General features: G+C 40.2%; 1 protein-coding gene across 6 annotated transcripts in view; it reads right to left on the bottom strand.

The window, feature by feature from the left end:
- The window catches only part of NAALADL2 (N-acetylated alpha-linked acidic dipeptidase like 2), a 1,266,186-nt gene extending 1,261,862 nt beyond the window's left edge, over positions 1 to 4,324 (bottom strand). For 2 of the 6 annotated variants that reach the window (XM_070582376.1, XM_070582375.1), the window contains exon 1: positions 1,986 to 2,069. The gene's annotated coding sequence lies outside the window, so the exon portion shown is untranslated. Of the gene's footprint in view, positions 1 to 1,985; positions 2,101 to 4,203 lie in introns of those variants that run through there. The other 4 variants (XM_070582377.1, XM_070582380.1, XM_070582379.1 and 1 more) reach the window with 4 other exon arrangements.
- Positions 4,325 to 13,719: the final 9,395 nt, after the last annotated feature.

Below are 13,719 nucleotides of genomic sequence, written 5' to 3'. Positions count from 1 at the left end.
TAGTTCTATCCAGCCTCTACTTCGTGAAGACTACATATCCTTCCTCCAATCCACTCCACCCATACTGGCTTCTTTGCTGATCCTTGAACCAACAATACGCAGGGCCTCTGCATTTTCTTTTCTCTGCACCTGGAAAGCTCTTGCCCCAAATATCACATAGCTTACTCTCTCACCTGCTTATGTTTACTGAAATGTCACCTTCTCTCCAGGCCTTCCCTTACAATCCTATTTTAAACTGCTAAATATACAGATACACACACACATACATAAACCCTTTCTTGCTTTATGTTTCTCCACAGTACTTATTACAGTATCAGCTTATATTTTTCTACTTATTATATATACTGTCTCCCTCCACTAGAATGTATATTCCAAGAAGGCAGTGCTTTATTCCAGTGCCAAGAACAATGCTTGGCACATAGTAAGCACTCGACAAATATTTGTCGACTAAATGAACAAGTAAGCATTGAGTGCTCTACGTGAATCTGATAATGCTTTATGTAAGCAATTAATAAACCATATCATTTCATTCTTGTTAGTCCCGTAATAAAAGTCTATAGAACTCTTTGCATGGTACCAGGAATACATTGGGTCACCCTTGTGAAGACAAGTTACTTTTATATTTCCCAGAAGTCTTGAGATCAGAGATTACTGCCGATTGTAAAGGAGAAAAATATCTGAATAGTGTGAGCTGAATTGCTGAAAGATCTTTTGCTATCAAGAATTCTTAAGGGTAAAAAACAGGAAGAAATGGGGAAAATCCTACTCGAACATCAAAGCCGGGTTAAAACCCAACCCCTTCCTTAATCCTTCCCTCTCCCATTTGCCCACAGCACTTTGTACCACCATCCCAGGGCTCACCACCGTCCCGTCTCCTGAATATGGGGTCTCTGCAAGACAGGAACTGAATCTCTTTTCTCAGCCTGCCACCAACTATCCATAATTGACATTCAAAGAACTGTTACTGGTTTGTACCGAATGGAGTGAATACTACGGGAAACTACGATATAACTGCTTATGTTTGTCAAGATTTAGTCCATTAACAGAAGTAGCACCATTATCCAGGTTTCTGAGGTCGGTTTCAAACAAACCCATGTCCTCTGTTCCGCATGGCCAATTGAGGCAGTAGGACATATGGTCCAATAACTTAGTCACATGGACAGGTCCAGGATCCGTTACTCTGCTCCTCAGGATGCACGTGTCATAGTAAGCAAAGACTAACTGCTAAGGACGATCGGAAAGTAGGCGTTAACTGTATACTTGTTATTCTAACAGTGAGGGACAAAAGAACGCAAGGCACCGAAAGATGAGCTAGCAGTAAAGAATGCGGGAAAAGGAGGCGTGGAGGGCACTAAAGGATAGAGAGCTAGGGAAGAATGAGACCAGACCATAAGGCAATTGTGGGAGTAAGCCGGACACCAAAGGGGAAACCATCGCTGGCGCTAATCACAGGCTGCTGTTTCGACAGCCTCTCAGAAACTTCCTTGAGAAAGCCATGGTGCGTGTCCTCCGGAGCTGCATCCTCACGCGGGGGCGTCCCTCCGGCCGAGCCGTCCCTAAAGCACAGCTCCGCAGCGCCGCTCATCTTTACCTGTCCCGCTAGGGCGCCCAGTCGGCAGCACGGCCGGCGTGCGTGCACGTGTGAACGTGTCAGAGACTCGGGAGCTCCCGGCCTCCGGGAGGGTGGCGGGGTCCTCGAGACGGGGACGGGGACCCCCTGGCCAGCGTGTGCCCGGGGTCGGCCGGAGCCAGATGCCCCGCGCGCCGCCCCTCGAGGTCCCTCCCACTCCGCCGCCGCCGAGCGCCCCTCGGCCCCGGTCCTTGACGCCCGCCCGGCTCCCCGGGACCCTCCAGGGGTGCGGCCAGCGCCGCCGCTGCGCCAGTTTGGGCGGGAGGGAGGGCCGGACGGCTCGGCAAGGACCGCGCCACCTCGGAGCACCGAGCTGGTTTTGGCAAAACTTTGAAAACACAACGACTGCGATTACCTGAGCGGCGCGGGCGCGGCTCGTCTGCGGTACGGCTGCCGGGCGCGGGCCAGGTTTTCAGCAGCCGTAAAGCGGGCGGAGCGCGCGCCTGCCCTCGCCCCCGAGCGCCGGCCCCGGCCCCTCCGCCGCGAGCGTCAGCCGCTTGGCAAGGAGCGGCCTGGGCTGAGTCATAATAAAAGACACGTTTGCCGAGCGCAGTGGGGAGAGGGGCTCCAGCAGCCGTGTTCAACGGCCAGAAGCTCGAAACTAGGGAAAGGATGCTTTCTAAAGTGGACAAAACTGGAAAACTTGACCCATGGTGGGAGAGAGATCCGCTTCTTTTATCATTTGCGTATATTTTCCAAATATTCTTTGTATCTAATAAAACTTTTTAAAGACTTTTCTTTTAGCCAGATGGTTGGGTCTAATGCTCAGCCTCGGCGCTCCCAGCTGTAGGACCTTCTGCAAATTCCTTGAATTCTGTGCGTTTGTTTCCCCTCTGTCCAGGAGGATAATAAAGGTACCTCCCTCGGGAGAGGGGATGCTGGGAGGGTGCTTGGCTTCGCGCCTGCGCTATGCACTAACTAGAAGTTAATTATTAGGATTTAAAAATGAAGGTGGAGGATAAGTGAAGAGGGGCCTAGATGAACAGCTTTAAAAGGAAGAAGACAAAAATAAAGCGAGGATTTTTTTCAAGTAAAAAATTAGACAAATTTTTTTTGTAAAAAATTAGTAAGTTAGACAAATGTCCCAATGGAAGAAAAGACATTGTAGCCTCCAAGGAACAGATGAAGCCAAGAGATGTAGCTGAGGTGAAAAAAAAAAAAAAAAAGGCGGAAGGAGAGAAGAAAAATAATAAAGCTAGGCTCAATGGCCAGAAGGCTGAAGCATCATGGGGGATGCGAGGAGGAGTATGTTTACTCGCTATTTAGAAAATCATGACAAACTCCTTCTGCTGAGGGAGATCTTTAAAAATATTTAAACAGAGAAACAACTGTCTAAAAATGAGCCCCAAGTGAGGAGCCTTCTCTCCAATGAATGAGATTTGGCAGTTCTGCAAAATGAGGAAATTCTTCCCTGTGCTGCATCTTAGGGGGTTGAGTCATCAAACCCATAGCAAAAATTAGTGGGCTGGATTCCTGAAAGGCATGCCAGATGGATGCATTCTGCTTAGTTTTAATATCTGTATGATGTTCCCTCTGTACTGTCAATTTTAGAAGAAAGGAATCTGAATAAAGATTTGAAGAGTGAACTTGAAAATAAAAGCCAGACTAGTTACTTAATATGAGTATCCACCCACAATGAGCGTATAGTTAAAGATTCCAAAACAAGTAAACCATTTCTCCCACTTTCATTCTCCCTCCCCTTTGTTTCTGCTTCCACTATATTTCTTTTTTATCTACTTTCATTATATTATCTTTATAAAATGGAACTGCCTAGGGGAAAGGCGATTTTAATTAATACTAAGGAATGGAAAGAATTTTAGCTAGGCCTCTCTGAGTAGGGTCAAACTTTTTGAAAGAAATGTTTTTCAGTTGAAGTTTCAATGAGAGGAATGGTAAATTGGCAGCCGTGAAGTCAGAAGTTGTTTTAGACAAAGCAATGCTAAGACTGGAGTGAAAGAGAATGGAATAGAAATCAAGAACTGTTCTACTCCCTAATCACCCTTAGCACCAAGGACTAGAGAAAAGTTTCATCAGATGAAGAAAAATGGGTGTCTCGCTCTACCACTCAGCCTTTCAAATAGAAATAAAAGAAAGGAAAAAAGAGAAGAGAAAAAACTCCTCTGTCAGATTCTTATAAAGATTTGCATTTTCCTAGGAGGTCTCGTGAAGGGTGAAAGACTTGGAGGTGCCTCTTTCAGTGTAGAAACACAAGCAAAATATTTGAGGGGATTAATTTTACAGAATTGGGAAAAGTCCTAAGTAAAATAAGAATCTCACTCTTTGTTTCAGTTTTGCTAAGCCTTCAGGCTGAAGCAAACAGATTAGCATTAAACCTTTATTAATGTGAAACAAACAGATAAAATTTTTAAATGGTGTGAAGCCCTTAAACTAAAAGGAACAAGAAAACAAAACCAAAGCCCAGAAAATAAAGACATTAGGAAGCTTTTCTAAGGGGAGCCTTTGAACTTTGGGCTGTAATATGAATGCCTGCAACTTGCTTTAGACAAGCAGGCGATACAAACTAAAGCAGGGGAACCAAGAACAGGTGGTCAGATCAGATAAAAAAAGCTTACCTTGCCTGAAGTGTTTTGGTCTGAGAAGATAATTCCATTCATTTTGGATAGAGACAAAGACTCACCACCTGATTTCGTGTGCCCATTAATACCTCAGTCACCCGAGTGTACTTTTTTAGTTGGACTCGTGGCATGCTGTAAACTAAACTTTGACTCATGGGCTTTTGAGCATTTTGTGAATTTATTCAGAGGTGGATTTTGGCTAATAAGTGTTTTCTTTTAAAGCTCTTAAATCCATCATTAGTTAACATTAGTAATGTAAAGCATAACCTGATCTGCTTTTCGAGGTGTTTTATAGATAAAATATAACAGTTATAACTAAATTACATCAATCTGATAAGTCCCTTTTACACAACTGAATTTAACCTTACTGTGCTAATATGATTTTTATTTAAGATTTCATATAAGATTATATTGCAGAGGATTGATTGTTTGGATTGCAAAAGATTATATTGTTCTTTCTAACTTAAAACTTCAGTGTGGTGAGGATTTCATGTTACAACATTACCTGTTGCTAAATCACTGCATAACAGAAGCAATAGTTAAACAGTCAGTTGGCCTCAGCAAATTTGTAGTTTTGGAAACTAATTTCAAGAATATTACTAAAGACCATCAAAGCTAAAGTGAGATTGTCAAGACAAATTTGAGCTTTAGCTGAGAACATTGTGTTCCAAGATTAACAGCTAATCCAGTACAATAAGGGAAGACAATCTTAAAGATACAGATCCTCGTTCTTCTCTGTCAACAACATATATGTACTTATGGAATCTGTTGTACAGGTTTTAGAAGAAGTTTACTTGCAGCTGCTTAAATCTGTCACACTTTAATCTTTGTCGACATATGAGGTAAGTTTAAGAATGATCACTTTATGGTTTTGGTTTTTGGACAATGTCACAACTAGAAATTCTACAGTAATTAAAATTTTCATTGGAAAATAAACAACTATAGGAAATAGGCATTCTCATACAATTCTGATTGGAGTGTAAATTGTTACAACCCCCTCTGGGATGCTATTTGGTAACAATCAAATTAAAAACACCAAAATTATCTTCCCCTGGAACCAGCAAATTACTTTTGGGAATTGATTCTATAGAAATACTGCTTGTACAACATTATTCATTATAATAACAGAAGTTTGGAAATAACCTAAAAGTCCCTCTATAGGAGACTGGTTAAATTAATTATAGTACATTCATACAATATAATGTACTATATGCAGCTGTAGGGGGAAAGAAAGAGAAATAGAATGAGGAACTTTTCTGTAAACAGTTTTGGGAAATATATAAAAGGAAAAGAAGCGAAGTGCAGAACAATGTGTAAAATATAGTGCCTTTGTATAAAGAGGAGATATGTTTATATTTACTTGTATGTGTATCAAGAATTTCTGAAAAGAAACAAGAAACTAACAACAATAATTACTTCTGTAAAGGGGAGGTCAAATGTTCTGATTGAGGGAGGAGTGCAAAGGAGACTTTTCATTGAATACATTTTCATTTTCTTTTTTGGGCTGTGAATATATGTTACCTATTTGAAAAACTGTTATAATTTTTTGGGGAGTAAGGAAGATTGGCCCTGAGCTAACATCTGTTGCAATCTTCCTCTATTTTGTATGTGGGGTGCCACCACAGCATGGCTTGATGAGCAGTGTATAGGTCCACACACAGGATCTGAACCTGTGAACCCCAGGCTGCTGAAGCAGAGCACGTGAACTTAACACTATGTCACCAGGCTGGCCCCAAAAAATTAGTTTTAAAAAAAGAAAACAAATGCCAAATAGTATCTCTAAGGTACAAAAAGATAAAGTTGGAAAAGTTATTTTGAAATTTAATAATCTCCCTGTCATAACTCCCAAAGTGCTGAAGTTTACTATTAAGAATTCTTGCTAACGGGGCCGGCCCTGTGGCCGAATGGTTAAGTTCATGCGCTCTGCTTTAGTTGCCCAGGGTTTCTCTGGTTCAGATCCTTGGCGAGGACATGGCACTGCTCATTAGGCCACGTTGAGGCAGCGTCCCACATACCACAACTAGAGGGACCCACAACTAAAATATACAACTATGTACTTGGGGGATTTGGGGACAAAAAGCAGGAAAAAAGAAAAACACATTGGCAACATTTGTTAGCTCAGGTGCCAATCTTTAAAAAAAAAAAAAAAGAATTCTTGCTAACTAAACTGTGGATTCTACCTACATCTGACTGTAAAGGTATGTAATATTTGAACATAGTAGGTAAACTTTCACACACAGACACAATTCATTTTCATTTCTTTCTAATGATTTTAAAGTTCCCAAAAATAAAGAAATTTGAGAAATTTGTTGATAAATTATCCAGAGTTTCTAAAATTTACTATTTTATTGCTGAAAATACTGTATAGTAGCAAGTGCTAAAATTTTAATTCTATAATGACCAAAAGAAAATAATTCTTATATTAAGTTACCTTTGAATCACAAACTTTCTTTAATTGTTAACTGGATAAAGTTCCTGCTATTTTCAATGCGTTTTGGAGAATTAATGGCTTCAATGTGAGGAACTCAATGAAAATAATTAAATGAATAAATTTTAATCACTCTGCTTACAGAGCATTTTGAGTTTTTGCAGAATTTTATTTGTGTAAAGAAAGTTACTTACCTGAGAAAGTGGTATCCAGGAGGTGTTGACAATGTGTGTATGACTTCTTGAAAATTAAGTAGTGTGGCAGAAACTATTAGTCTCACTGATATCTGTGTGCTCCATATATTTCTTAGCCTCCCTTGCAGTTAAATTAGTCATGTGACTGGGTTTTGACTACTGGAACGTGGACAAAGTATGTCATACTCTCTTTACTTCTAAACTGGATGGTTGGCGGAACTCTAAGTACTATATCTCTCAGCATCAAGTCAGGAAAAATAAACCACACTCTTCAAAGAGAGGATATTTAGTATCAGGGCAGTGATTACAGAGCATGTTATCTATGAAGCTGAAGAAGCAGAAAGGGAGCACTCAGGAAACTCAGAGGTAATTGCAGGAAACAGCTGCCACCCATGGGGATTCATGTTGTAGAGAGCTTATAAAATGGCCTCCATAACCCCTACCTCCTGGAATTTATGCCCTGTGCAATAACTTCCCTTTGAATATGGGCTGGACTTAGTGATACTTCTAATGGATAGAATAAAGCAGGAGTAATGAGACATCATTTCCAATATTAGGATTAAAAAAAAGACTGTGGCTTCTCTCTTGGCATGCTTTCTTTTACTCTCTCTTGGATTACTCACCTGGGAAAACTCAGCCAACAAGTCATGAGGCAGTCCTGTGGAAAGAAAGACTCACAAGGCAAGGAATTGAAGCCTGCCAACAACCATATGAGAGAACTTGGAAACTGATTTTTCTTTCTCCCAGTCAAGCCTTCAGATGAGACCACAGTACCTGCCATTAGTAGTTTGAATGCAGAGAGACTTTGATCCAGAGGCGCTCAGCTAAGCTGTGTCCACATTCCTGACCATCAGAAACTATGAAATAATAAGTGTTTGCTTTAGACACTAAATTTTTGATAATTTGTTATGTAGTAATAGTAACAAATACACTAAGGAAACAAAAGGGAAGAGATGGCTTACCAAACCTGGGAACTCAGAGAATGACTATTTGCAATTTGGTTCTCAGTCCACTGACAAGGAACTGTATTTTATGGTCACCTCATAAAGGTGGGATGGACTCCCTCCCAATTAAAGGTGGGATATAAAGGCTGATGACACTCCACTTACCAAGATAATTTGAGAAAAAGTTTATTACTCACACAAAGGACTCCTGGGGAAAGAAGAGCAGGTACAAGCAGATGTGTGCTGGCATGAGTGAGGCAGAGGGAGTGGGTTGGGCCTTGATAGTACCTCCTAGCCACTATACGGGTGTGGGACTGGGGAAGAATTCCTTTGCTTGGGCTGGAGATTTGCAAGGTTTGAATTTCCCACCAATGCCAAAGGAGGAGACACACTTGGACTTTCTTATCAGCCTGTTCAGATGTCGAGCCAGATGGGAAGGGAGGGTGAGGCTTAAAAAAATAAGAAATCAAACATCAAAAAATGAAGTTAGACTCTTTATCACAGGGTGTCTTCCAACTACCGCAAACATATGCTGTATGCTATAAGAGAGTATCCCAGTTGGTGACATACATGGAAAAACCAGTGAAGGACATTCCACCACACTTCTTTTGCTATGAAACAATGTAGTGTGGGATTTCAAGATGGTGAATTTAGATATTCTGTAAGTCCGTGAATGGTGCTACTGGCCAAAGCAGTGCTGGCAGGTAAGGCAAATCCATACCCAGAATAAATATGCTTTCCTGTCAGGTCAAATCTTCGTCCCCTCCTTGGAGGAGCCATTTGATGAAAAGAGCCTAGGTCCTTGAGTTTCTCCTTAGAGGAAAGCCACTGAACCGAGAACATCTGCTTTGTACGTGGTGTGTAAGAAATAAACTTTTGTTGCAGTAAGCCACTGAGACTTTGGTGTTGTTTATAATAGCTTTTAGCCTATTTTCACTAATTCAAGTGGGAAATTTCCCTTCAACAAGAAATAAAAGAACTCTGAAGATCATGAAAGAATTAAAGACAGATAAACAGTTATTATACACAAAAACTTGATTCTTTTAACATAATATTAAATACATATATTTCTATGATCTATGCATTGGTTTCTATCTTCATTCAGCAATGACTTTACATGCCTAAAATATGAGATTAATTTTTTAGAAATTTTATTACTATTTATGTTTACTACTATTACTATTACTATTACCATTGGTTGCAAAATATTAATATTTCAAGTAGCTCAAAGAGTTTCTCTTTCTGTCTAAAAGTTACATTTCATTTAAAAGATCAGAAAAGAACTATACATGAAATCAAAATTTTAGTTATTGAAAAAAACTTGAAGTCAAGTTTTCTTTACCTCTATTCCTTTTTTCCTCTTATGTGTAGAATAATTAGCTTTTTTCCTTTTTATATTTCTGGTATTCCCAAATGGTTTATTTCCTAAAAGGATAACTGTATGATTGCCAGTTTTCTTTTTCATCATATTCGAAACCGTTTAAAATATGATCACATCTTGAAAATCCATTATTTTAGAAAAATTATTGCCACATGGCTAGACTGTAAGGTGGAAAAGAGACTTGAGAATTTTTCTTTCCCTGCTGTGTCAATATATCAAATAAACCAGAAAAAAGTATTAAATAGTATATGCAACCCAAGCTCTGTTTATCAGATGGATGGATTAGTGTGAATATCTGTGAGAGTTTTCCATACTAAAGCATGTCTTAGATAGCTATAGCAAAACAGTCCTAAATATGATTTGGAATCCTCTTTGATATAGAAATAAGGTAATTGTCTAAGGAGTTAGAAAAACGAAGACTATGAGAAGACAAGATGGTTTTAAAGACATGTCTTGTATACACAAAGATAAAATAACCAATTCCATATTTTCCATAATTCTTTCCCTCTGACATTCTTTATATATTATATATATTTGAGATTTCCTCAATTCATCACTTTCATGCTTTTTTTCATTAAGCATAAGATTTTCTCTATTGATATAACTTTCATCTCTTCCATCCTAGCATTCCAGTCTGTGCAATGGACATGTTACTTTTTTCCCCCTGCCAAACATCCTTGCCTTTGGGGAAAGAGTTTTCTCCACCTCATATGAATCCAATAGGACTGTCTAGAAAAGGGTCCTTCCTCCACCACAAGAGACAAATTCATGATCCAAAAGCACCCATTATAATTGTTAGCAGGGAGAGAAAGTTGCAATTCTCTGTAATGCTATACAGACTCTTGGCCTGGAGCTGCTGAGGGCGTGCTTCCTAACTACATGCAGAGTCTCTAGAGGAAAACAGAATCGAGACAGAAAGTGTTGTGATGACGCTCTGGCCTATGTCCACACCCTTAAACCACTCAATATGTGAGCCATGTGCATCCTGTTTTCCTTAAGCTGGTTCCAGTTGGATTTCTGTCATTCACAACCAAGGGTCTAGGAATTAAAACTTTCACTTATCACCCTGTCACTGCTTGTTTCATCATGTCCTCTAACTTATATTTTAGAATATTTAAAAATGCAGTGGAGGAAACACAAAATGTATTGTGCTTTTGTAAATGTAGCAATTAGTAAAAGAAAATGGACAACACTTTCAAAAAAAAATCTAGGAGACGAAATGTTTTCATGAATCCCGGACTAGGAAGGATGGGGCCAAATCATTGTCAGGTATTAGAAATCAATGTTGAGTGTGCTCATTGCTACTGGAGTGTCATCACTTCTATGCCTTGCAGCATGCCGAGCTCTGATTCTAATCCAGTGCCCTATGTACCATGCATCATTCTAGCCTTCCTCCCTTGGCTCTGTGTTTCCTCCCACTCTAACACTCCAACCTTCTGTAGGTGCAGCACTCCCCGACATTTTCCTCTAAGCCCTCTCCCCTCTTGACTACAGATTTCTTTTCTTTCTTCTTCCCAGTCTAGGAAGGCTGGATAAGGCTGGATTGGGACAGGGTTGCCTTCCTCCAGATGGGATAAAATTTCAGAATTGTCCTTTGGTAGGGAGGAAAGCTTAGGAGGGTTTCACAATCACTACTTTCTCTCTCCCTGGCAATTCCATGTAGGGCTTTCTCAGATTCCTCCTGTGAGAACCTACAGGGCTTCTGAGAAAAAGCCTGTGCTAGTATGGAGGCCCTCCTATGACTATGACCCTTGGAAGCCTTTCACTCTCATGCTGATGTGCGCTAAACCTCCAACAATTTGTTTAAAATGTTGTTTAAGTGTTCTTACCAGTTCGTGGAGTCCAGCGCTTCCACTCCAAGGAAACAGATCTCAGTAGCTTTATCTCTCTGGATTTAGCTGACTTTATGGGGTGAATGTTTGCCCTGTGTCCTCCATTCTCTTGTGTGTCCAAACCCCCAAGTCACTTTTTTTTGTTTATAGTGGTCATTTCTCATTATTCATAAAAGAAAATTTTATAGTGTTAAAAATTCATTTTCATTGAAGATGTTTAGAAAATACACAAAAAGAAAAGAATTAACTATAATTTCAACATGCAGATATGACAACAGATATATTTTGATGTCTATCCTTCTAGGAGTTTTTTAAAGTTTTTTAAAATATTAATTCATTTATATAGCATCAAGAGAAACTTCTAGTTTTGTCTTGGCCTGGACAAATGTAGAAACTTTTCTTGAAACAGATGTTGTGACCCTTGCCTCAACCTCAAATGGCCTCGTTTTGTCCTGCACATTGCTCCCAATGTCTGGGCCTGGGAACCTCACCTTGGGAGCTTAGACATGCTGCCTGCTGAAGTCTGATGACTGTACTGGGAAACAACTGAGGGCAAGGATGCTTCAGTCTGCGCAGGACAGGGTTTAAAGAACAAGTTTAAGTGGCAATGAGAACAATGACAAGCCCAATGTGGGTCCCCTTAGGGAACTGGTCACACTTTTTATTTCTCTCTCTGCCTGGGGTTTTGGACAATACATAAAGGGAAGAGGCCCTAGGAAGGATATCCTGAACTTCCTGATAATGTGAGCACTGGGGCCTTCAGCAACTAATTAAAGAGAGAAGCTTTGTGGGGCCTGCCTGGTGGCACAGTGGTTAAGTTCATGTGCTCCGCTTCAGAGCCTGGGGTTTGTGGCTTCAGATTCTGGGCACGGACCTACATACCACTCATCAAGCCATGCTGTGGCAATGTCCCACATACAAAACATAGGAAGGCTGGCACAGATGTTCGGTGACGATCTTCCTCAAGCAAAAAAAAAAAAACAGAAAAGTTTTGTTATCAATTTTTATGCTAAGATTAAGTGAGCCACATTTATAATCAGACGGCTTTTTTACAAATTGTGCTTTTGTTTATTTTCATTTTTTAACATTTCTAAATACCTCTAAAAATTAAAGCCATCCTTGGATTAATACAAGCTCCTCTGACTTATATACATTCTTGTAAAAGGTTAACAAAAACAAAAAAAGCAAGCTAAAGGAGAATAGGGGTCTGGTTGTAGACTAATTTAGAGATCTGACATGCTCATGTGTGGTCACTGTCAACCTTTCCCTCATGGGTCCACTCACTTCCAAATGCCAGTTTCCTAATAGAATCCAGAGATTTCTGATCCTCACTCTCAGGCTCTGTTTCAGAAAAGCCTACCAATACGGTAAGCAGGAATAGAGGAAAGGGGAAACTCTCCACACTAGAGTTATCCTCTAGGGTCCTGTATTATTTATATTGCAAACTAGGCTACTGTAATAAAGAGGCAAAGAACCTCCAAGAAGATAGAAGTTTATTCCTTGTTCATGTAACAGTCCAGAAGTAAGCAGGCAGTCTTAGCCTTGTAGTTGTCTCTGCCATGCTCGACTCATGACTTAGACTTCTACATACAACTCAGGGAAGATGCTCCGATGCTTGGCATCTAGATGGCAAAGAGGATCCCACAGTGGATGAGAGGTAGGGTATTTTATAGAAATGTAGTTGCTAAACCTTTCACCTATGGTAAACTAGGCCGATGGAAGGAGATGCACTAGCTGTTATATTGTCCCAGGAATTTTAGAAGTATCAGGTAAATGGCAGCCCTAAACACTGGAATTGGTGGCTATTGCTGAATGCCATTGATGTACTGAAGAAAGTTATTGATGTATTGAGAGAGAAAGTGACAAGTTCAGATCTATTAATCAACAACTTAAAACTAATTATGAGAGTCAAAAGGCTTTCTCCACTGCATTTAAAGAAACCACTGCTCTGCAGCTAGAGAAAAGACAAAGCTGTAGATCATGCATAAGGCTTAATTTTAAGAACTTCAGAGAAGGCTGAATTCACAAACTGTGTGAGTCTCTTACACCAGAGTCAAGGTTCTGATAGAGAAGAAGTGGAAACCTGATACTTGTAATAGGGATGTCTGGATAGATGTGGTTGAAAATCCTGAATGCCCAGATCCCCTAAATGCAAATGGTTTGCAGAAATGGCCTATTCTCCCTATTGGATGATAGAGAACGCCCCCCATGCTTAACAATTATGCAGAATGAAGTGGGTGACTTACAAGACCACGCTTACCCTCAGCTTAGGGTAATTGGTCAATGCTTAGCATAACCCACTTGGAGAAGTGCTGGGCCTTCTTAGGGAGGAAAGAAATTGACACCAAAATAGCTGCAGGATGTGGCTAACATGTATGAGCAAAATGGGAAAAAAGTTCCTCGAATTCTGGATGGAGTGGGAGTGGGGGTAGCAGAATATTAAGCTAGGAAAGAGAGTTTGTTGATATTGGGGCACTTCCCATCAGACAGATTTTACTATCTGATATGATCCCCCAAATGATGGCTCTAGTATACTGCTGGGATAGCTTTTAAAAGCTTGGAAATATCAATGACCTCTGATAAATGAAGTAAATTGTGGAGGAGGGGATCTAAAGTCTTGAGGGGTGGGTATGCTAGAACACATAAAATATATAAGGCTAAAAATTATCCACCAGTTGACCACGTTACTGGTCATGAGGGACTGGAGGACACTATTTACAAGTGGAAAAAAGAA

This window comes from Equus przewalskii, chromosome 18, assembly GCF_037783145.1.
Source record: "Equus przewalskii isolate Varuska chromosome 18, EquPr2, whole genome shotgun sequence".
Lineage (NCBI taxonomy): Eukaryota > Metazoa > Chordata > Mammalia > Perissodactyla > Equidae > Equus > Equus przewalskii.
The sequence above is the reverse complement of the archived record's forward strand: the minus strand, read 5'-3'. Positions and strand labels throughout refer to the sequence as shown.